The sequence below is a fragment of the Bombina bombina genome, chromosome 2, assembly GCF_027579735.1.
Source record: "Bombina bombina isolate aBomBom1 chromosome 2, aBomBom1.pri, whole genome shotgun sequence".
In the NCBI taxonomy this organism is placed as follows: Eukaryota; Metazoa; Chordata; class Amphibia; order Anura; family Bombinatoridae; genus Bombina; species Bombina bombina.
The window spans coordinates 741,485,059-741,509,603 of NC_069500.1; positions in this window are offsets into that span (position 1 = coordinate 741,485,059).

The following is a 24,545-nucleotide window of genomic DNA, read 5'->3' on the forward strand; positions in this document are numbered from 1 at the left end:
AACAACGGATCTTTATGAAAGGTACTGTTATTTATTGGTTCTAATCGTGCATTGGACTCAGTAAAATACAATTCTCTATTGTCATTTTTGGCTCTCAAGAAGCCATTTTCGATAATAGAATTAGGGTAATGTTTCTCCCTAAAGCGTTCCTTTGAGGTAAGGCTTTGTGTTTCATAGTCTGCCATAGAACTACAGTTACGGCGCACTCTTTTGAACTGACCATAGGGGACGTTCAATTTCCACGGGTGATAGTGACAGCTCTTGAAGTCGAGGTAGCTATTACAATCTACTGCCTTGAAGTGGGTAGTGCTAGTCACTTGGCCCTCAGTAAAACTAAGATTAAGATCTAAGTACACTATTGATTGCCTCTCAATAGTACTGGTAAACACTAGGCCTCTATTGTTGGTGTTTAGATGTTCAACAAAAGATTCAGCACTGGACGGTTCGCCCCTCCAAATAAAGATAAGGTCATCTATATATCTTCCATAGTATACCAGGTTCGCCCCATATGCTGAATCGTAGATGTAACATTGTTCAAAGGAACCCATAAACAGGTTCGCATAACTAGGGGCGAACCTGGTACCCATGGCCGTACCCTTAGTTTGGATATTGAATTCGTCTTGAAAGACAAAGTAGTTATGTCTCAAGATAAAAGCAATAAGATCTAGAAGAAACTCTCGTTGGGTCTGAGGTAAATATAAATCTTTTTCCAAATATTCGGAAATTGCCTGTAGGCCCATATCATGGGGAATGTTGGAATATAGGGCCTGAACATCACAGGTGACCCAAATCATATCGGATGTAATGCGGTATGATTCCAGTTTTTTAAGAAGATCGGCTGAATCACGAATGTAGGATTCTAGACCTAAAACATACTTCTGTAGGAAGTAGTCAACATATGATGAGACATTGTCAGTAAGATTGCCGATCCCTGCTATTATAGGTCTTCCAGGGGGGCATGAACGGTTCTTGTGGACCTTAGGAAGGTGGTAATAAAAGGCCAGATTAGGTTCAGTCGGAATCAGATAATTCTTCTCCTTTTTCAGAAGTATGCCTTTGTCAAAGGCTGATGTTATAATTTGTTTTAATATGGCTTTAAACTCCACAGTGGGGTCTGAGTGTAATTTCTTATAATAAGCAGTATCATGTAGGATTTTCCTGGCTTCCAAAAGGTAGTCAGTACGATCCTGAAGGACCACTCCACCGCCCTTATCGGCCTGTCGTATTACAAGAGATTTATTATTTTTAAGGTTGTTCAATGCACGTTTTTCATTGGGGTATAAATTATCTTTCTTGGGGATCTTTGTTTATATTTTCTCAAAATCATCGTTCACTAATTGTCTGAAAATCTCAATGTGTGAATTATTATTGAGCTGAGGCGTAAAATTAGATTTATTTTTGAAAGGTGTATGTATGTAACCATCACATAAATGATCCATTAAGGTCTCTGGGTCAAAAATGGGGATTGTTTCATGTCTAAGCCTATCATCCATGGAATTGTTATTCTGTCAATCCCATAGAATTCATTCCTAAATCTCATCTTTATAACCGTTTTTTTAGGCTCAGACAGAGGGAGACTTATTGGATCCATCTGCTGAAAAGCATGTACCCTGATGGTCTCAATTTATGTGTCGATTTGGCAGCCTTCTCATAAAGGTCCATTTCTCTAGTCCCTCTGCCTGATTTTGTTGTAGGTTATTTATTACCAACCAATTATCCTCATTGGAGTAGACGTCTATGGTCTCGGACCAACTAGATATAACTGGTTTGATTATTAAGAACACTTTACAAGTTAATTATATTCAGATTTAGAGACAAAATCATATATGACCATATATTGATATTTATCTGTTAGAATATATAGGCCATTCAAATATGTGGAGGCTATCATAATAATATACCTATAGATACCTACCTATCAAATTTATTTGTCAATATACATTACACCTTCAACACATATGAATAATAAATTATTATATCCATCGATTAGAACACATGGTCCCTTTAAATATGCTATTACATTACTATTCATCAGAAAACATGGTCCCTTTAAATATGTAGTTTTATCACCAATAGGTTTATGAATATTAATTTACTCATGCCCTACAATTAAGTTTTTATTGCATTAGCTTACAGATGGTACAATAATACTGCATCTGTATGTTATGGTGGTATATATGATATTTTAAACTTCCCTTCGTTATTGCAACTATCACACATCGCAACTATTACACAGGAGAAACACAGACACAATTCTGTCACATTCTTTTAGCCAAACACCTCTTTCTTTACAATAGTAACAACTGCTAATTCCCAGTATCTCTCGATATTTTTATTAGAATTATATACGAATTTATTATATTCCGACATTGCAGTCATTTTTTGGTTATGTATGTACACTGATCACAGTCGGCATTATCGTCTTTACACTCTTCATCTCTGATTACAGAACAGGTGCGACTGTCACCATAGATACCAATCACAATTTATGATTGGTTCGATGATGGGTGTGGACAATAGATCGGGCTGTGATTAGATGATCATTATGTTAAGTAGAGCGGGGTTTTCAAAGTGAATATCAGCCTGATGAAACGACCGGAAGGTCGAGAAACGCGTTGCTGTTTCTTTGTATTTTAAACAGTTTTAAATTCAATTTTATCAATAAAAATTTATTTTACGATACCCCCGCTCTCATCGTCTACTATCTGATCCTATGTGTGGAGCGGTATCTTGCCACTTACATTAAGGACTCGGAGCCATTGATCCTCCCACAGACGCTGTGGGCCTCTGACGTCTGTTTTTGTCCGCCGTAGCGGATTGGATCACTGGAACGCTAGAGCCTTCCTCCTATTGGACCGTCTGGCGGGCGACTAAGGTTCCGTCCTGTCTAGTTTGGCATATGTTTATGCCGTCTCACTTGTGAGTATTTTTCCATTTGTGTGTGCTGTCTGCCTCTACCTGCTTTTTAGCGACACCACGATACTGTCCCATAAGGCGCCTCTTTCTGTTCTCTGCTCCTACAGATATCTGCCATTATCCTACCTTTGGGAGTGCTGCTGTCAGATCGGGTGGCCTGTGGTGTGGTATTACCTTGCCTCCCCCGAGACTGGTTCTGTTTTATGTGCTCTGCTTCTCATATATGCGCACCTCCACAAGGACTCAATCCTCGTTTTATCTGACTGCTCCGCCTGGCATCGCCAAGCTCGGGAGGTTTGCTGCATATAACTTTATACTCTGGCACATAGACTTTTCTTTTGCATAATATTTGTTTTTATAATTTGTATTTCTTTTGCATAATATTTGTTTTTATAATTTGTATTTTTTCTCGTATGCATAACAATTGTTCTTATATTCTGTTATATCAGCGATATATATTTTATCATTAAGTTATATCAATCCTAATATGTGTTCCATGTCGTCATCTGAGTTTGTTATCTGATTAGGCTTTATGCTAATAGGTTATATGCTAATAGGTTTATGAATCTGATCTTTATATGCACATTCTGATATGATAGCACATATGTATTATTAAGGTCCAGTACTTATTCACATTACCACTGGTTATTTTTTTAGATATTATTATTTTGTTTGTTTCCAATTGTATTCGATGTTCTTTTCTATTATACTCACTCTGCTGTTGTGTATTGCATTCACTATTTTGGTTCCTCACCAATTCACACACGAGTGTTTCATTTCAGGGATTTGTTCACTACCCTATAGGTCTCACTATCCGACTTATATATAGGTCACACCTACTACCAATAGGCGTTCATATTTTCTTACTTACACTCTATATCACACGTGATACACACGGTTGAATTAACTACAATATATCAGGTCCTTCACTAATAGTACAGGTTTTACACTGAACATCTACAGCACCTCTATTACTTTTCACTTTTCCAAATTCACCTTTACACGACTGCTATTTACTGTCGACTCACATCTAATAGATTTAGATTCCACTAACTAGTATTAGCAAGACTTAATAATACAATGTTATCTGTTAGCGAAAGGACGAACAAAAGACTTATGTTAGTATCACACATAGAGTCAACCTGCCCCTTAACAGAAAATGCTGAAAACAATACAGAAAATCTATCTATACATGCATTATTTGCCAAACTAGAGGATGCAATTAATATTGAATGCAGGCATTGGTTAGATGCAGAGATGCTGCAGAAATATCTAGATAAAAAGCAAATACCACGTGGCCTTAGATTACATAAAAACTGTTCTTTTAAGGACAATATGGCCCTTAACACAAAATGGGAAGAAGCTATGCACGTCTGCTCCACCACTTTCATTAACATTCTGATTTCACATAGAAAAACTTTGGTTGAACATGCATCCAAAGAAATTAACTCTATCCAAATGAGTTTGGAAAAATTTAAAAATTCTACATTATATGACGAATTGAATTCTATGGTTTTGGAAAAAAACAGAATGTTTTCAAAAAGAACTGATGGCCATTAAAAATAGAAAATTACTGAGAGATGACGATGACTACCAGAAAGGCCAAGTATATACTTATAATAAAAATAAAGATAAGAAGCCTGATCCAACTTACCCACAGTTGAGTTTGGATTCAGACACTCAACAAAATGCAGACTATCCTAAAACCCCTACAACAGGGGATCATAAGAATTCGAATTATGATTGGACAGTAGTCAATTATTCCAAAAATAAAGACAGATATAAGAACACTGCCCAACACCAAAATAGGAATAATTTTAAGCCTTCGGCTTCTAATCCCCACCATCATAATGATAATGGTGGAAACTCCTATAATGACCCTAGGTTCTACTCTCCTAGGTACCATGAAGGCTTTGATAGAAGAAATACCTATCATTACAATTCTCCTAGACCTCATGAGGGTTTTGAGAGAAGAAATAATTATCATCAAGATTCCTTCAGACACATGTACCAACATGATAAAAGGGAATTTCCAAATCGGACTTATCCCTCTAACAGACAGTATCATAATGATTACTCAGGTACTAGAAACTACTCCTATGACTATCATCATTCTAGACCTCATACTCAAAATGATGCATCTAATAACATCAGGTCAAATGATTCGAGGAATCATCACCATGACTACAATGGTGAATACCACCCTCCTAACAACTATGACAAATCTAAAGGCCACTTCTTGGGAAACCGAGATTCAGGGTCCCACAGGAAAACATCCAGCCTGAATGACCATCATACTTATGATGGCCCAAGGGCCAATAATGAGAATAGTCGTCGGTTCCCTAACAATAGACCACAAATGAATACCAATAATGATCACTATAGGGCTGAATCAACTTGCCTTCCTATTTCTAATCCAGGCCCAAGTTACGATCAGGCAGGACCATCATCTAATAATTCTCCTCATTTTTTAGAATCAGGCCCCAGACCACCAGCATGGAAACAGAAAACCATATCCGGTTACCTAGAACCGATGACCTCCCTTACGGCCCCACAAAAAGGCAAAAGACCTCACGGAAACGAGGGCACAGAGGAAGAGGCACAGCCAGCAAAGAGGCACGATTACAGACCCTAAAAAAGGGTATCTACAATCTATCCTCACATAACCTGACAAACGACGAGATACGGGTCCTAGGTAAAGGTCTGTCATATTGTCCTACCAATAAACATAATACATTTTCACTCTTTGTTGACTTAAACAATTTCACGCAAAAGTTATCCATGCAGAAATACTTTGCGGAAAAAACTTTGAAAAATGACACAATGAGACCAATTCTTACCAATTCCATGGATGATAGGCTTAGACATGAAACAATCCCCATTTTTGACCCAGAGACCTTAATGGATCATTTATGTGATGGTTACATACATACACCTTTCAAAATAAATCTAATTTTACGCCTCAGCTCAATAATAATTCACACATTGAGATTTTCAGACAATTAGTGAACGATGATTTTGAGAAAATATCAACAAAGATCCCCAAGAAAGATAATTTATACCCCAATGAAAAACGTGCATTGAACAACCTTAAAAATAATAAATCTCTGGTAATACGACAGGCCGATAAGGGCGGTGGAGTGGTCCTTCAGGATCGTACTGACTACCTTTTGGAAGCCAGGAAAATCCTACATGATACTGCTTATTATAAGAAATTACACTCAGACCCCACTGTGGAGTTTAAAGCCATATTAAAACAAATTATAACATCAGCCTTTGACAAAGGCATACTTCTGAAAAAGGAGAAGAATTATCTGATTCCGACTGAACCTAATCTGGCCTTTTATTACCACCTTCCTAAGGTCCACAAGAACCGTTCATGCCCCCCTGGAAGACCTATAATAGCAGGGATCGGCAATCTTACTGACAATGTCTCATCATATGTTGACTACTTCCTACAGAAGTATGTTTTAGGTCTAGAATCCTACATTCGTGATTCAGCCGATCTTCTTAAAAAACTGGAATCATACCGCATTACATCCGATATGATTTGGGTCACCTGTGATGTTCAGGCCCTATATTCCAACATTCCCCATGATATGGGCCTACAGGCAATTTCCGAATATTTGGAAAAAGATTTATATTTACCTCAGACCAAACGAGAGTTTCTTCTAGATCTTATTGCTTTTATCTTGAGACATAACTACTTTGTCTTTCAAGACGAATTCTATATCCAAACTAAGGGTACGGCCATGGGTACCAGGTTCGCCCCTAGTTATGCGAACCTGTTTATGGGTTCCTTTGAACAATGTTACATCTACGATTCAGCATATGGGGCGAACCTGGTATACTATATATATAGAGAATTGTATTTTACTGAGTCCAATGCACGATTAGAACCAATAAATAACAGTACCTTTCATAAAGATTCGTTGTTCATTACCCAATTCAACTCTAATCATAATCTAATTAGAGAGATTGTCACACGTCATTGGCAAATATTACTTAAAGACCCTATTTTGAAAAGAACTTTGGACGACAAACCCAGAATAGTCTATAGAAGGGCACCAACCCTCAAAACAATGTTGGCTCCGAGCAAGATTGTCAAACATAGACAACCTTCCCCGGGAAATAATAGGAACAATTTACAACATGGGTCTTATAAGTGCAGACGAGCCCGTTGTAAGATGTGTATTTTCATTGGTGATCGGCAAAAAACCTTTAGGTCCAGTATCACCCACAAATCCTATACCATCATTGGCCGTGCTTCTTGTGCTTCCTCTTATGTAGTTTATCTACTTACATGTGTCTGTGGGGTACAATACGTAGGGCGTACCTGTAGATACCTTAGCACCAGATGGTCCGAACACCATCGAAATATGAAGAATAACTATAGACTTCATAGTGTATCAAGACACTGTAATGATGTACATAGGGGAGATCTTAATTGTTATTCTGTCAATCCCATAGAATTAATTCCTAAATCTCATCTTTATAACCGGTTTTTTAGGCTCAGACAGAGGGAGACTTATTGGATCCATCTGCTGAAAAGCATGTACCCTGATGGTCTCAATTTATGTGTCGATTTGGCAGCCTTCTCATAAAGGTCCATTTCTCTAGTCCCTCTGCCTGATTTTGTTGTAGGTTATTTATTACCAACCAATTATCCTCATTGGAGTAGACGTCTATGGTCTCGGACCAACTAGATATAACTGGTTTGATTATTAAGAACACTTTACAAGTTAATTATATTCAGATTTAGAGACAAAATCATATATGACCATATATTGATATTTATCTGTTAGAATATATAGGCCATTCAAATATGTGGAGGCTATCATAATAATATACCTATAGATACCTACCTATCAAATTTATTTGTCAATATACATTACACCTTCAACACATATGAATAATAAATTATTATATCCATCGATTAGAACACATGGTCCCTTTAAATATGCTATTACATTACTATTCATCAGAAAACATGGTCCCTTTAAATATGTAGTTTTATCACCAATAGGTTTATGAATATTAATTTACTCATGCCCTACAATTAAGTTTTTATTGCATTAGCTTACAGATGGTACAATAATACTGCATCTGTATGTTATGGTGGTATATATGATATTTTAAACTTCCCTTCGTTATTGCAACTATCACACATCGCAACTATTACACAGGAGAAACACAGACACAATTCTGTCACATTCTTTTAGCCAAACACCTCTTTCTTTACAATAGTAACAACTGCTAATTCCCAGTATCTCTCGATATTTTTATTAGAATTATATACAAATTTATTATATTCCGACATTGCAGTAATTTTTGGTTATGTATGTACACGGATCACAGTCGGCATTATCGTCTTTACACTCTTCATCTCTGATTACAGAACAGGTGCGACTGTCACCATAGATACCAATCACAATTTATGATTGGTTCGATGATGGGTGTGGACAATAGATCAGGCTGTGATTGGATGATCATTATGTTAAGTAGAGCGGGGTTTTCAAAGTGAATATCAGCCTGATGAAACGACCGGAAGGTCGAGAAACGCGTTGCTGTTTCTTTGTATTTTAAACAGTTTTAAATTCAATTTTATCAATAAAAATTTCTTTTACGATACCCCCGCTCTCATCGTCTACTATCTGATCCTATGTGTGGAGCGGTATCTTGCCACTTACATTAAGGACTCTGAGCCATTGATCCTCCCACAGACGCTGTGGGCCTCTGACGTCTGTTTTTGTCCGCCGTAGCGGATTGGATCACTGGAACGCTAGAGCCTTCCTCCTATTGGACCGTCTGGCGGGCGACTAAGGTTCCGTCCTGTCTAGTTTGGCATACGTTTATGCCGTCTCACTTGTGAGTATTTTTCCATTTGTGTGTGCTGTCTGCCCCTACCTGCTTTTTAGCGACACCACGATACTGTCCCATAAGGCGCCTCTTTCTGTTCTCTGCTCCTACAGATATCTGCCATTATCCTACCTTTGGGAGTGCTGCCGTCAGATCGGGTGGCCTGTGGTGTGGTATTACCTTGCCTCCCCCGAGACTGGTTCTGTTTTATGTGCTCTGCTTCTCATATATGCGCACCTCCACAAGGACTCAATCCTCGTTTTATCTGGTTTAATATGAACCAGAGCCTGAAGAAAACTATGAACATCAGGAAGATTAGCAATTAGCATTACTGACTGTAACTGACTTAGGAATTATTATTTCAAATTATATAAAATTTGATACACAATGCAACAGCACAGCCAGTAAGGAAAGTTGAATACTTGCTTGCATTGGGAGAGATATTAGTAACAGAAATAGCAAGGTTCTTATGCTACTTTACAGATCATTATTTAGGCCACATCTGGAATATTGTGTACAGTTCTGGAGACCATATCTTCAGAAAGCTATAAATACACTAGAAACTGTCCAAAATAGGGCTACGAAAATGGTACATGGTCTAAAATACAAAACTTACAAAAAAAGACTCTATGACCTAAATACAGTCATGGCCAAAAATATTGGCACCCCTGTATTTCTGTCAGATAATGCACCACTTTGCCTAGAAAATTGTTGCAATTACAAATGTTTAGGCATTCTTATGTTTATTTCTTTTGTTTGTATGGGTATGACACAAAAAATGTTAAGAAAAAAGCTAATTCTGACACATTCCACACAACACTCGGACAACTGGACACAATTACTGGCAAACCCATTGGAAAAAATAACTGAAATCAATTGCTTCCTGTAATCATCAATGAATTTCTTACACCTCTCTACTGGAATTTTGGGTCACTCCTCTTTCGCCAACTGCTCCAGGTCTCTCAGATTGGAAGGGTTCCTTTTGCCAACTGCTGTTTTGAGATCTCTCCACAGGTGCTCTATGGGATTGAGATCTTGACTCATTCCTGGCCAGTTAAGTACTCTCCAGCACTTTGTCTTAAACCATTTCTAGGTGCTTTTTGACGTGTGCTTTGGGTCATTGTCCTGCTGTAAGATCCATTACCTCTGACAGAGACCCAACTTTCTGACACTGGGCCCTACATTGCACCACATAATTCTTTGGTAGTCTTCATATTTCATAATGCCATGCACACAGTCAAGACATCCAGTGCCTTAAGCAGCAAAGCAACCCCAAAACATCAGTGAACCTCCAGCATGTTTGATTGTAGGGACTGTATTCTTTTCTTTAAAAGCCTCAATTTGTTTTCTGAAAACAGTAGATTGATGGGCTTTACCAAAAAGCTGTAATTTTATTTTGTCTCTCAAAAGGATTTTGGCTTCCTCAGGTAAGTTTTGGCAAACTCCAATCTGGCTTTCTTATGTTTCTGTGTCAGAAGTGGGGTTCTTCTGGGTCTCCTATTATAGCGTCCCTGTTCATTCAGATGGCGACGTATAGTGCAAGCTGACACATTTGTACCCTGTGCCTGAAAGTCAGTTTGAATTTGTCTGGAAGTTGTTCAAGGTTCTTTATCCACCATTCGAACAATCTTTGATCAATTTTTCTTTTGTCCACATCCAGGGAGATTAGCTACAGTGCCATTGGCTGTAAACTTCTTTTTCTCTAGATCTTTTAAAAGGGGAGCTCAGTGTATTAGCTGTGCAAATTACCCTTGTTGGTCTGTTCTGTAGCAGTGGACACAGGAATATTAGGATCAAGATGGACTTGTAACCTTGATATTGTCAATGCTTTTCCACAATTTTTGTTCTCAAATCCTCAGACAATTCTTTGCTGCTCTTTCTCTTCTCCATGCTCAGTGTGGCACACAGAGACACACAACAGAAAGGTTGAGTACATTTTTCACCATTTTAACTGGTTGCCTGTGTGATTTCTATATTGCCAGAACCTGTTAATTGATACAGGTGAGTTTAATTACAAATTACAGGAGCATCACAAACTTGGAATGCAATTATTTCTTACAATTTTGAGAAGGTGCCAATAATTTTGTCCAGTCCATTTTTGGAGTTTTGTGTGGAATGTGTCAGATTTGGCTTTTTTTTTCTCCACATTTTTGTGTCATACCAATACAAACAAAATAAATAAACATGAGAATGCCTAAACATTTGTAATTGCAAGAAATTTCTGGGCGAAGTGGTGCATTATTTGACAGAAATATAGGGGTGCCAATATTTTTGGGCATGACTGTATGTATAGTTTAGAGGAGTGAAGGGAAAGAGATTACATGATAGAAACCTTCAAATATATGAACAAACTTAATAAAGTGGAAGCTGAAAGCATTTTCCACAAAAACAAATGCCCAAACAAGGGATCACAATCTTAAATAGAGGGTAGCAGATTCAGGAGAAATGTGAGGAAGCATTTTTTTACAGAAAGGTGGTGGATTAATGGAACAAACTTCCAATTGAGGTGGTAAACACAAGGAGGCCTAGTTATCAACGTGTCTACTTACCTGCCATCGCCGGCCCAATACGCCCGACTAAGCTCGCCTACCATCGCCGCCGCAGACCTGAATAATCTCGCTAAAGTTATCAATAAAGCTGTCAAAAAGCCGTGCACCAAGTACGGGGCGATGAGCAGCGGACTGTGATAGTTACCACTCATCCGATCTCGCTGCTCTTCGGCTTTTTTACAGCTTTATTGCTAGCCTGTCACTAAGCACCCACACTATACTATACTGTTCTACCCCCTATACCGGCGCCCCCAGCAACTAAATAGTTATTAACTAAATAAAGTTATTAACCCCTAAACCGCCGCTCTTAGACCCCGCCGCAACTATAATAAATGTATTAACCCCTAAACCGCCGCTCCCGGAGCCCACCGCCACCTACATTATACCTAGTAACCCCTACCCTGCCCCCCCCCCTATACCGCGGCCACCTATAATAAATTTATTAACCCCTATCCTGCCGATCCCGGACCCCGCCGCAACTAAATAAATTGTTTAACCCCTAAACTGCCGCTCCCGGACCCCGCCGCCACCTATATTAAACTTATTAACCCCTAATCTGCCCCCCCTACACCGTCGCCACCTATAATACATTTATTAACCCCTATCCTGCCCACCCTACACCGCCGCAACCAATAATAAAATTATTAACCCCTAAACCTAAGTCAAACCCTAACCCTAACACCCCCCTAACTTAAATATTAATTAAATACATCTAAATATTATAACTCTTATTAACTAAATTAATCCTATTTAAAACTAAATACTTACCTTTAAAATAAACCCTAATATAGCTACAATATAAATAATAATTATATTGTAGCTATTTTAGGATTTATTTTTATTTTACAGGCAAATTTCAATTTATTTTAACTAGGTACAATAGCTATTAAATAGTTATTAACTATTTAATAGCTACCTAGTTAAAATAAAGACAAATTTACCTGTAAAATAAAAACTAACCTAAGTTACAATTACACCTAACACTACACTATCATTAACTAAATTATTCCTATTTAAAACTAAATACTTACCTGTAAAATAAACCCTAACGGCTAGATTTAGAGTTTTGTCGGTAACGACCCGCGTATCTAACGCTGGCTTTTTTCTGGCCGCAACTTTAAAATAACTCTGGTATTGAGAGTCCACAGAATGGCTGCGTTAGGCTCCAAAAAAGGAGCGTAGAGCATATTTAACGCAACTTTAACTCTCGATACCAGAGTTGCTTACGGACACGGCCAGCCTCAAAAACGTGCTCGTGCACGATTCCCCCATAGGAAACAATGGGGCTGTTTGAGCTGAAAAAAAACCTAACACCTGCAAAAAAGCCGCGTTCAGCTCCTAACGCAGCCCCATTGTTTGCTATGGGGAAACACTTCCTATGTCTGCACCTAACACCCTAACATGTACCCCGAGTCTAAACACCCCTAACCTTACACTTATTAACCCCTATTCTGCAGCCCCCGCTATCGCTGACCCCTGTATATTATTTTTAACCCCTAATCTGCCGCTCCGTAAACCGTCGCTAAATACATTATCCCTATGTACCCCTAATCTGCTGCCCCTAACACCGCCGACCCCTATATTATATTTATTAACCCCTAATCTGCCCCCCACAACGTCGCCACCACCTGCCTACACTTATTAACCCCTAATCTGCCGAGCGGACCGCACCGCTATTATAATAAAGTTATTAACCCCTAATCCACCTCACTAACCCTATAATAAAAAGTATTAACCCCTAATCTGCCCTCCCTAACATCGCCGACACCTAACTTCAATTATTAACCCCTAATCTGCCGACTGGAGCTCACTGCTATTCTAATAAATGTATTAACCCCTAAAGCTAAGTCTAACCCTAACACTAACACCCCCCTAAATTAAATATAATTTTAATCTAACAAAATTAATTAACTCTTATTAAATAAATTATTCCTATTTAAAGCTAAATACTTACCTGTAAAATAAATCCTAATATAGCTACAATTTAAATTATAATTATATTATAGCTATTTTAGGATTAATATTTATTTTACAGGTAACTTTGTATTTATTTTAACCAGGTACAATAGCTATTAAATAGTTAAGAACTATTTAATAGCTAAAATAGTTAAAATAATTACAAATTTACCTGTAAAATAAATCCTAACCTAAGTTACAATTAAACCTAACACTACACTATCAATAAATAAATTAAATACAATTCCTACAAATAAATACAATTAATTTTGGGTGGGGGCTCATCTGAACCAGATCCGCATACCAAATCCTGCGAGGCCAAGTTGGGGATCAGGATTACAGACAATTTATCTAGCCTTATCTTGGAAACCACTCTGGGAAGAAGAATCAGAAGAGGAAACATACAAGCAGGCTGATAAGACCAAGGAATTACTACAGCATACACTAACTCTGCCTGAGGATCCCTGGACCTCGCAAAGTACCTGGGAGGTTTGTTGAGGCCATCAGATCTATTTCTGGGAGACCCAAAAGATCCACAATCTGATTAAACACATCCTGGTGAAGAAACCACTCCCCTAGATGTAGAGAGTGATGACTGAGAAAGTCTGCCTACCAGGTGTTCACTCCTGGAGTATGAATTGAAAAGACTAGACAAGATTTGGCTTCTACCCATGAGAGAATCTGAGACACCTCCATCACTGCCAGGGAACTGTGAATTCCTCCCTGATGGTTGATATAAGCTACTGCTGTGACATTGTCTGTCTGGAGACTGAGATGAAAATTGCACGGAGTTCTAGAACATTGATTAGTAACCTCACCTCCCAAGGAGACCAAACAATTTTTTTCAGCCAATAGGAATGCAACGGTACCCCACTATAAAAGGGGTACCTTGCATTCAATCCTCAGTGTGCTGTGACGATCGTATGAAGAGGATCCTCCACGCTGTATGGCTCTGCGGTCACTGGTCCTATTCCGCGGTCACGTCCGCACCGCTGGTCCTATTCCGTGGTCACCTCTGCGCCGCCTTCGCCCTGGATGAAGATAAAAGAGGTCCCTGTGCTGAATGAAGATGTCGCCTCCTGAAGACCTTCACCACCTGGAAGAAGAACTTCTCCGCCGGCCTTCAGGAATGGTGAGTACCTATTTGGGGATTTTTTTTGGCGTTTTTTTTTTTATTCAGGCTTTTTTATTTTTATGGGCAAAAAAGAGCGGAATGCCCTTTTAAGGGACAATGGGTAGCTTAGGTTTTTTTATTTTGCTGAGTTGGTTGGGTGGGGGGTTAACTTTTAGGGGGGACTTTGTAATTATTTTAGATAAAAGAACTCGTTTACTTAGGGCAATGCCCTACAAAAGGCCCTTTTAAGGGCTATTGGTAGTTTACTCATAGTTTAGGGGGTGTTTTTTTTGTTTTTATAGGGCTATTAGATTATGTTTCATTTTTATTATTTTGGATAATTTCATTTATTATTTTTTGTAATATTAGATTTTTTAAATTTTTTGGTAGTGTTAGGTTTTTTTAATCTTGTAATTTAGGTTTGTTTTTTTTAATTATTATTTTCTTAAAATAGTTATGTTAGGTTTATTTATAGTTTAATCTTAGTTTTTTTTATTTCACAGGTAAGTTTTTATTTATTTTAAGATAGTTAAATGGTAAATGTAATTTAAAGTTAGGGAGTGTTAAGTTTAGGGGTTAATAGTTTAATTTAGTGATATGCGATGTGGGGGGCTGGCAGTTCAGGGGTTAATATGTTTGGTTTAGTATAAGCGATGTGGGGGCCGTTGGATTAGGGGTTAATAAGTTTATTATAGTAGTTGCGATGTGAGGGGCGGTGGTTTAAGGGTTAATAGGTTTATTTAGTGTTGGAGATGTGGGTTGGTGGGCGGATTAGGGGTTAATAGGTGTAATATAGTATTTGCGATGCGGGGGGATGGCGGTTTAGGGGTTAATAGGTAGTTTATGGGTGTTAGTGTACTTTGTAACATATTTTTTATGAGTTTTGTGAAAAAATGTTGTTTCGCAAAATCCATAACTACTGGTTTCAAATCGCAGAATGGATCATGGCAGTATAGAGTATAACGCAAGCATTTTAGCCAGACCGCACAACCTGTAATACAGGTGCTATGAAAATCCCGCACTCAAAAGCCATTTTTTGAGTAGGGAATAGGGAGTTGTGTAAAGGCTAAAACTCTTGCGGTATAGCTGTACCGCAGCGACTTGTAATACGGGAGACCTGCATATTCCACATGCAAACATCAATTTTTCAGCGGTATAGTCGCACCGCACAGTAGCGCAAAACTTGTCATCTTGGTCAATGATAGAAAGGTGTTCAGGAGACTAAGGCCTAGATTTGGAGTTTGGCGTTAGCCGTGAAAACCAGCGTTAGAGGCCCCTAACGCTGGTTTCTTACGGACTCTGGTATTTCGAGTTCATTTACCGACACTCAAAAATCACCCAACGCTCAAATTTCTACCGACACCTCAGACCCAGTAGTAAACATATACCGACAAAATAAACATTCACGAATCACAAAACAAATATTACACAAAGTACACTTACACTCATACAAACACTACACTATGTTTATTTTTCAGATTTAATAATTTTTCATCAAAATACAAAGGATCAAAGTTGCGAGATCTCGGGTGTTAGTAAAAAAACTACACAAATCCATTTTCCCATTGACTTACATTGACACACGGGAAAAGACCTTCATATACCTACATCTAACTAATAACATTATCACAAATATACACTAATCGATGCATACAAACAATATACACCACATGACATACAAAAAATATTTATTTACTACAAAAAGAACACGATTTATTGACTTTTTCACACAAGCTCATGACGTCACTCACTTTACGAGGAAAACCAGTCTTAGAAAAAAAAAATTACCAAATTTTAGAGCCTCCATTGACTTCTATTGGGAAGACGTGCTCGTGCACGCGAAACCCACATTTCCCTAACACACGCAAATAGCGTAGACCGAAAAACTCCAAATACCAGCGTTAGAAAATACATACTTTTATGCGTTAGACCCAGCTATGATAAATAGATCAAGAAATTACTATTTCCCTATGGTGGATTTATGGATTTTACTTTTTGAATATTCACAACACCATTAAATTGTTTCAGACTTTTATATTACATCAACTACAAATCAACATCACTAGTAACAAACTTTTTGTTATCAAAATATTACATTTAAACGGACACCAAAATAATGTAAACTTTTCTGGATTCACAAACACTACACAATGGGAAAAAATTCTCATTTACCTTTATTATTGCATTTCAGTTATTCAACTCATATGCTTGCAGCAACAGCATATCTACATAGGCTTAACACATGATCAGTCATGGATGCACATACATTACTTTTAACATTCACTCATACATGTGCATTCAAATGATGGGGGAAAAACACATTACATTCTCTCTAGGAATCACAAAACAGAACATATGGATTTTACTGTACTTTTAACATCATGATTCCATCACCAGAAACCATTAGGAATTACGTACAACAAGAACATCATTACACAAGATTACAGATGTCACTTTATGGGAAGGAACAACAATGTCAGACCGCTATATAGAAGTCAGCATATGTGGGACACAATCACAATATATACGTACATGTACATAACACACATCACCCATCACGCAACCACAAAGCACACATTTAGATTTTATTCAGCACACAATAACAATGTAGTCAAATACAACAACACAATGAGGATTTCAGAACTACATAGGCAGGTTAATAATATCATGACGTCATTAGAAGATTCAACCATACACATCACAGATTCACGACTGTACCGCCCCTTTCGGAACTTTAACACTCAATACTACAATACAACATATACGTAAAGAACAGTTTGGAACAGCATTATTAGGGAGATTTGAATGGGACAATTAATAAATATTGTCCGATCGCAAATCACTTATATATATAATACTACAGATGACAGCCGGAAGTTCTTCAGTATTAGTGCGATTTTAATGGGACGCCTACAATATTTACATCTCGGCAATCACTTATATATACAATACTACAGATGACAGCCGGAAGTTATTCAGTATTAGTGCCATTTGAATGGGACGCATACAATATTGACTGCTCGGCAATCACTTATATATACAATAATACAGATGACAGCCGGAAGTTATTCAGTATTATTGCGATTTGAAAGGGACGCATACAATATCGACAGCTCGGCAATCACTTATATATACAATACTACAGATGACAGCCGGAAGTTCTTCAGTATTAGTGCGATTTGAAAGGGACGCATACAATATTCACATCTCGGCAATCACTTATATATACAATACTACAGATGGCAGACGGGAAGTTCAGAATTATTATTGCGATTTGAAAGGGACGCATACAATATTGACAGCTCGGCAATCACTTATATATACAATACTACAGATGACAGCCGGAAGTACTTCAGTATTAGTGCGATTTGAAAGGGACGCATACAATATTGACATCTTGGCAATCACTTATATATACAATACTACAGATGACAGCCGGAAGTTCTTCAGTATTAGTGCGATTTGAAAGGGACGCATACAATATTTACAGCTCGGCAATCACTTATATATATAATACTACAGATGACAGCCGGAAGTTCTTCAGTATTAGTGCGATTTGAAAGGGACGCATACAATATTCACATCTCGGCAATCACTTATATATACAATACTACAGATGGCAGACGGGAAGTTCGGAATTATTATTGCGATTTTACAGGGACGCATACAATATTGACTGCTCGGCAATCACTTATATATACAATACTACAGATGGCAGACGGGAAGTTCAGAATTATTATTGCGATTTTAAAGGGACGCATACAATATTGACATCTCGGCAATCACTTATATATACAATACTACAGATGGCAGACGGGAAGTTCGGAATTATTATTGCGATTTTACAGGGACGCATACAATATTGACTGCTCGGCAATCACTTATATATACAATACTACAGATGGCAGACGGGAAGTTCGGAATTATTATTGCGATTTTAAAGGGACGCATACAATATTGACATCTCGGCAATCACTTATATATATACAATACTACAGATGGCAGATGTTACTTTATCGTTTACAAACAATATTGCAGCAACATTGATCGATCACATTCGATGCACATTATACACAACTATGCACTTTCATTCATGTTAGCCTGGACGTGTGCTTGTTACTATAAGATCGCGTTTAAGAAATATTGATTACGCATATGATCAAACATTACAAACATGCACTGTATGTGTGATATTTGACACTTTCACATTGAGATTCATTGTTGGAAAACAACATTTCAGCAAACAACCAAAAAACGCCCACTGTGAAAGCATTCGCGCCGCTCACATACAAACAGGTGAATACAATTAGCAATCATTACAAACTCACTACCATTGAACTAATTGTACTATAAATCCCACAAACAACATGGCCAAAGCATCACTTGTGATCCACATCAGATCAAGTGCATACCTTGTTACGCTGTTTTGAAAGATGGATGACGATGACATGGTAGACGCTGCTGGTGCTGCTATTGGCGAACTAGCTGTTGGTCGAATCAGGCAGCCTCGGCGGCTCAGACTGAGATGAAGGGGTCGTCTGGTTCGAGGTCCTCCTGTCTACAGGGTGAGACCCACCTTGGAAAACATGAGCGACTTTGAGGTTTATGATAAGTATCGGCTCGATCGCGAACAGCTCATTGGCCTTTACGATCTTCTTAAACCTCATTTAGAGCCACGTATAAGAATAAGGACTGCTGTTCCCGCCATGAGTAAGATGCTAAGCTGTCTATACGTCCTGGCCTCCGGGAGTTTTCAATCCGGAGAACTGTACATGCATGGCCTGGCTCAAGGTACATTCTCTGTGGTGTTTGATAACTTTCTGGACACCATGGTATGTATCAGTAAGCAATACATAGGATTCCCACAGAATGATGGTGATTGGAGGCGCCTGAAGCGGGAATTCTTTGATATTGCTCAATTGCCCAATGTCTTGGGAGCCATAGATTGTACCCACATTGCGCTGCGTGCTCCAATTGATGACTTGCCCTTCAGAAATCGCAAACATTTTCATAGCCTCAACGTGCAGTATGTTTGTGACGAACGGATGAGGATTATGCATGTGTGTGCGAATTTTGGGCTAGTCATGATGCCCGCATCCTCTCTCTGTCGTCCCTGTGGAGACCGTTTGAGGAAAGACAAATGCCCCCTGGTTATCTCGTTGGTGAGTATTTGTGCACAACATGGTTAATTAGTTTGACAATTGCCACTGTAGTTTTAAAATGTTAGCGTAATGTTCAGCTATAGGATGCAATTTAACTATTTATTTTTTCCCCCGCTAATGTCTACTTTTAATTCAATGCAGATATGTAGCATGTCTTACCTTAAATGCTCAGATAGAGAATGCAATGTAACCATGTAGTTTGCATTTTACACAAGGTTTGGTTTAGGAGAAATATGCATATGTAGCATGTCTTAGCTGAAATGAGAAGATATTAGCAAATGCAATTTAACCATGTCATTGTCTCTTTCTGCTAATGTCTACTTTTAGTTCAATGCAGATATGTAGCATGTCTTACCTTAAATGCTCAGATAGAGAATGCAATGTAACCATTTAGTTTGCATTTTACACAAGGTTTGGTTTAGGAGAAATACGCATATGTAGCATGTCTTAGCTGAAATGGGAAGATATTAGCGAATGCAATTTAACCATGTCATTGTCTCTTTCCGCTAATGTCTTTTAGTTCAATGCAGATATGTAGCATGTCTTACCTTAAATGCTCAGATAGAGAATGCAATGTAACCATGTAGTTTTCATTTTACACAAGGTTTGGTTTAGGAGAAATATGCATATGTAGCATGTCTTAGCTGAAATGGCAAGATATTAGCGAATGCAATTTAACCATGTCATTGTCTCTTTCCGCTAATGTCTTTTAGTTCAATGCAGATATGTAGCATGTCTTACCTTAAATGCTCAGATAGAGAATGCAATGTAACCATGTAGTTTTCATTTTACACAAGGTTTGGTTTAGGAGAAATATGCATATGTAGCATGTCTTAGCTGAAATGGCAAGATATTAGCGAATGCAATTTAACCATGTCATTGTCTCTTTCCGCTAATGTCTTTTAGTTCAATGCAGATATGTAGCATGTCTTACCTTAAATGCTCAGATAGAGAATGCAATGTAACCATGTAGTTTTCATTTTACACAACGTTTGGTTTAGGAGAAATATGCATATGTAGCATGTCTTAGCTGAAATGGCAAGATATTAGCGAATGCAATTTAACCATGTCATTGTCTCTTTCCGCTAATGTCTTTTAGTTCAATGCAGATATGTAGCATGTCTTACCTTAAATGCTCAGATAGAGAATGCAATGTAACCATGTAGTTTGCATTTTACACAAGGCTTGATTTAGGAGAAATATGCATATGTAGCATGTCTTAGATGAAATGGGAAGATAGAGAATAATATTGAACTAGATTTTTTTTTTTTTAAAATAAACATTTGTTAGTGGATTATTGTGTACAAAACTTTTTATTGGACTCCAAATACTATTTTGAGGATTCTGTTAGAATTATGTTCCGTTCATGATTTATAGGTGATTCTGGGTACATGAGCCGGCCTTGGCTCATTACCCCCTTGCGTAGCCCGACTGATGTGTCTGAGGAGCGCTACAATAGGGCTCATAAGAGAACAAGGGCGGTGGTTGAACGGATGTTCGGGCTCCTGAAGATGAGGTTCAGGTGCCTGGACAGGTCGGGAGGAGCCCTCCAGTACAACCCAACGAAGGTGGCTAAGATCATTGTAGCCTGTAGCGTCCTGCATAATATTGCACAGCGGGCTGGGATGCTGCAGGGCGTCCCGGCGGACCGAAACCTCCTCAGAGATGAGGAGGATGATCCTGTTCTAGAGGGGCCATTCCGGGACGAGGGGCTCAATGTCAGAGCAGACATCATCAACCGCCACTTTAGACGGTAAAGAATAGAAGTTAGACTGGAGTATTGTCAATAGATGTGAACTCTAGGGAAATGACAAGTAGAGAATTGTGCAAACATGTTAGGATTGTTCATCAAATGCTAAAAATGTGTTTCATTTATTAATATAGGTGATGCTCTGGGCATTGGGTCCTGAAGCGAGTCTTTGCCACCTGGTTTTTAAAGAGGACATCAGATGGTAAGTATAAATGTATGGACTGTTGCTGGCATGAATTGTACACAAATACATCATATGGCATACATTTTCTAAACTAGTATTTAGTTTACACATTACTTAAAATGTAAATACTCAGAAAGGGATCCTCTAGCATAACTATCCTCTAGCATGACTATGGTTCAATGTCACACATTAGAGGTTCGTCCTGCTCAATATGACTCATCTTCACACTTGATAGAACATAACACAAGATGCTACACACGCTTAGTAAGCTAGTGACAGAAATTTATTCTGAAATGGGGGGTGGGAGAGGGGTACAGAACTGATTCACACACTTGTAGTAATTTTTATTAAACTTTTTCTGCCATTAGGGAGCTGACTTAATCTAAAGACTGAAAGGGAAGAATTAGAAGCCTGACAGTGAAGATTGCCCAGACTGACAGTGGAAAAAGCCAAGATTGAAATTGAAGTATACCAATGGGATCATGTCTGGCATTATCTTTCCAATCTGCTGACCTTGAAAACCATACAAAGACATGTTCACATGGTAAGTGCCAACTATTTGATAGAATAAGGCTGTGGAGGCATCCTATTGGAGACACTTAGATTATTTTCTAATTTTTAGATGGTATTTCACAGTCCTCTATTTTGGAAATGATGAATAACACACCTATTGAAGATCAACTGTTTACCCCTGAATTGACTTTCAAAGACCATGCATTATCCAGGTTGGTGTACCAATGCATGCTAGTTAAGAATCACAGGAAGAATGTTGAATATTAGTAGCTTACATACATTAGTCATATTTCGTTCATAATTAGATATTTAGGGATCACAATCAGACACTTAGATGATTTTACTTTTTTAGATGGTATTTCACAGTCCTCTATTTTATGAACTGATGAATAAGACACCTATTGAAGATCAACTGTTTACCCCTGAATTGACTTTCAAAGACCATGCATTATCCAGGTTGGTGTACCAATGCATGCTAGTTAAGAATCACAGGAAGAATGTTGAATATTAGTAGCTTACATACATTGGTCATATTTCGTTCATAATTAGATATTTAGGGATCACAATCAGACACTTAGATGATTTTACTTTTTTAGATGGTATTTCACAGTCCTCTATTTTATGAACTGATGAATAAGACACCTATTGAAGATCAACTGTTTAGCCCTGAATTGACTTTCAAAGACCATGCATTATCCAGGTTGGTGTACCAATGCATGCTAGTTAAGAATCACAGGAAGAATGTTGAATATTGGTAGCTTACATACATTAGTCATACTTATTTCATAATTAGATATTTAGGGATCACAATCAGAAAAAGGAATACATATTATAGTTGATATAGAGGTATTTGAATGGACATGAAATATTACATTTATGTTCAGCATACATATATATTATTGAAATGTGATATACATTATTATGTAGAATTAGAAAATCAGATATTTAAATTTATTTTTTATTACACAATAGAATGGTGTATGTTTTTTTTTTTTATAAATTTAATTAATAAATATCTTGATAAAATGTTGAACAAATTTAGAGCATAGACACAAGATGATTGTAAATGTATTTTATGAATATTTGACAACGCGTGTATTAACTTTGTTAAAAAATTTTATTTTTTATTTCAGATTGTCATCTGATGACTTCCAGGAATATTTTTTTGTTTTTGTTTCAGAAACTTTAAATTTTTTAAATGGTAATAATAAACATTTTATTATTAAATACACTCTTTTGAACAGATTATAATAAATATCCATATAATCTGTCAATAAAAAACAATTTGACTCCCATGACTGGTAGTTGGCTATTTTACAAGCACATGCATAAGATCAAATAATGCATTAATTTTAGAAAATCCACTGATTCCGAAAATATTACATTAAACTATCTTTTTTAACATTAATTGGGGAGTGAGATCCATCGATGCTTTTGTTTGGAAATTCTTAGATGTTAAAATAATTTAGGATATGTAGTCAAAATTTGACAGAAATTATTTGTTTACACTTTTAAGAAGGGGAAGTGGTTCAATTACATTAAAGTGACAGTGTTGTTGAATGTAAAATTAATTTTATAAGATCTTGTATCTTCCTTAGGTATCTCAAAACATTATTTTCTAAATTCTTTTAATTTTTACATTTATAAATGTTAGGTCATTTAACTTGATATTTTTCACAAGCTAGTTATTGGATGCCAGGTTAATCGATTTAATTTTCTAGTGGAGTCATTTAACTATAGTTATTAATATTATGTAGTTTTTAAAATCTTACCTCTTGGGTTAGACATCACATATCTATATATAATTTTCATTCCCCTTTAGTTTATTTTGACAATGTTAAATCAACATTCCAAATGTTTTGGTCCTTAAAGGGACATTCACAAAGTATATTGTGTATTGATTTTTAAATAATTCATAAAAGAATTTAAACATATTTAGAAAGTACTATAGAATTACATTCAGTCTTTAAATATACTTTGAAAAAAATACATCAATGCACATATCTTAGTCAATTACATAAGGCATCTATGTGCAACCAACAATCAGCATCAAAATAGCCTATGTAGATATGTATTTAATCCAAGAATATATATAATTACAATCTAATGATTGAATACCAAAACATATTAAGTTGTTCAAATATTATAATCTTATCCAAAATGCATACATAACATATAGCTTAATGTCCCTCTAAGCTGAAGACTCCGAAATACCTCCTTTACAATGTATATTTCAGTCAGTGTGTAAAACAATCCAGAAGTTAATCTAAATTTGCTTTACTCATATGTTATACTAATTTAGCAAAAGGAAGGTGCCTAGGTTTCGGATATTTCAAGCATTATTGTGAAATGTTTATTTAAAGGGACATGAACTCAAAATATACTTAAAGGGAGACAGTTAAAAAATTAATGATTTATACATTCTGAATGAGTATTCTATTTTAAGCAACTTTAAAAATTGTCTCATATTATGAATGCTCCTTGTGATGTTGCTATCATTACTTTAAAAATAAGGCATTAAATAGATAATTTATTTGCTTCA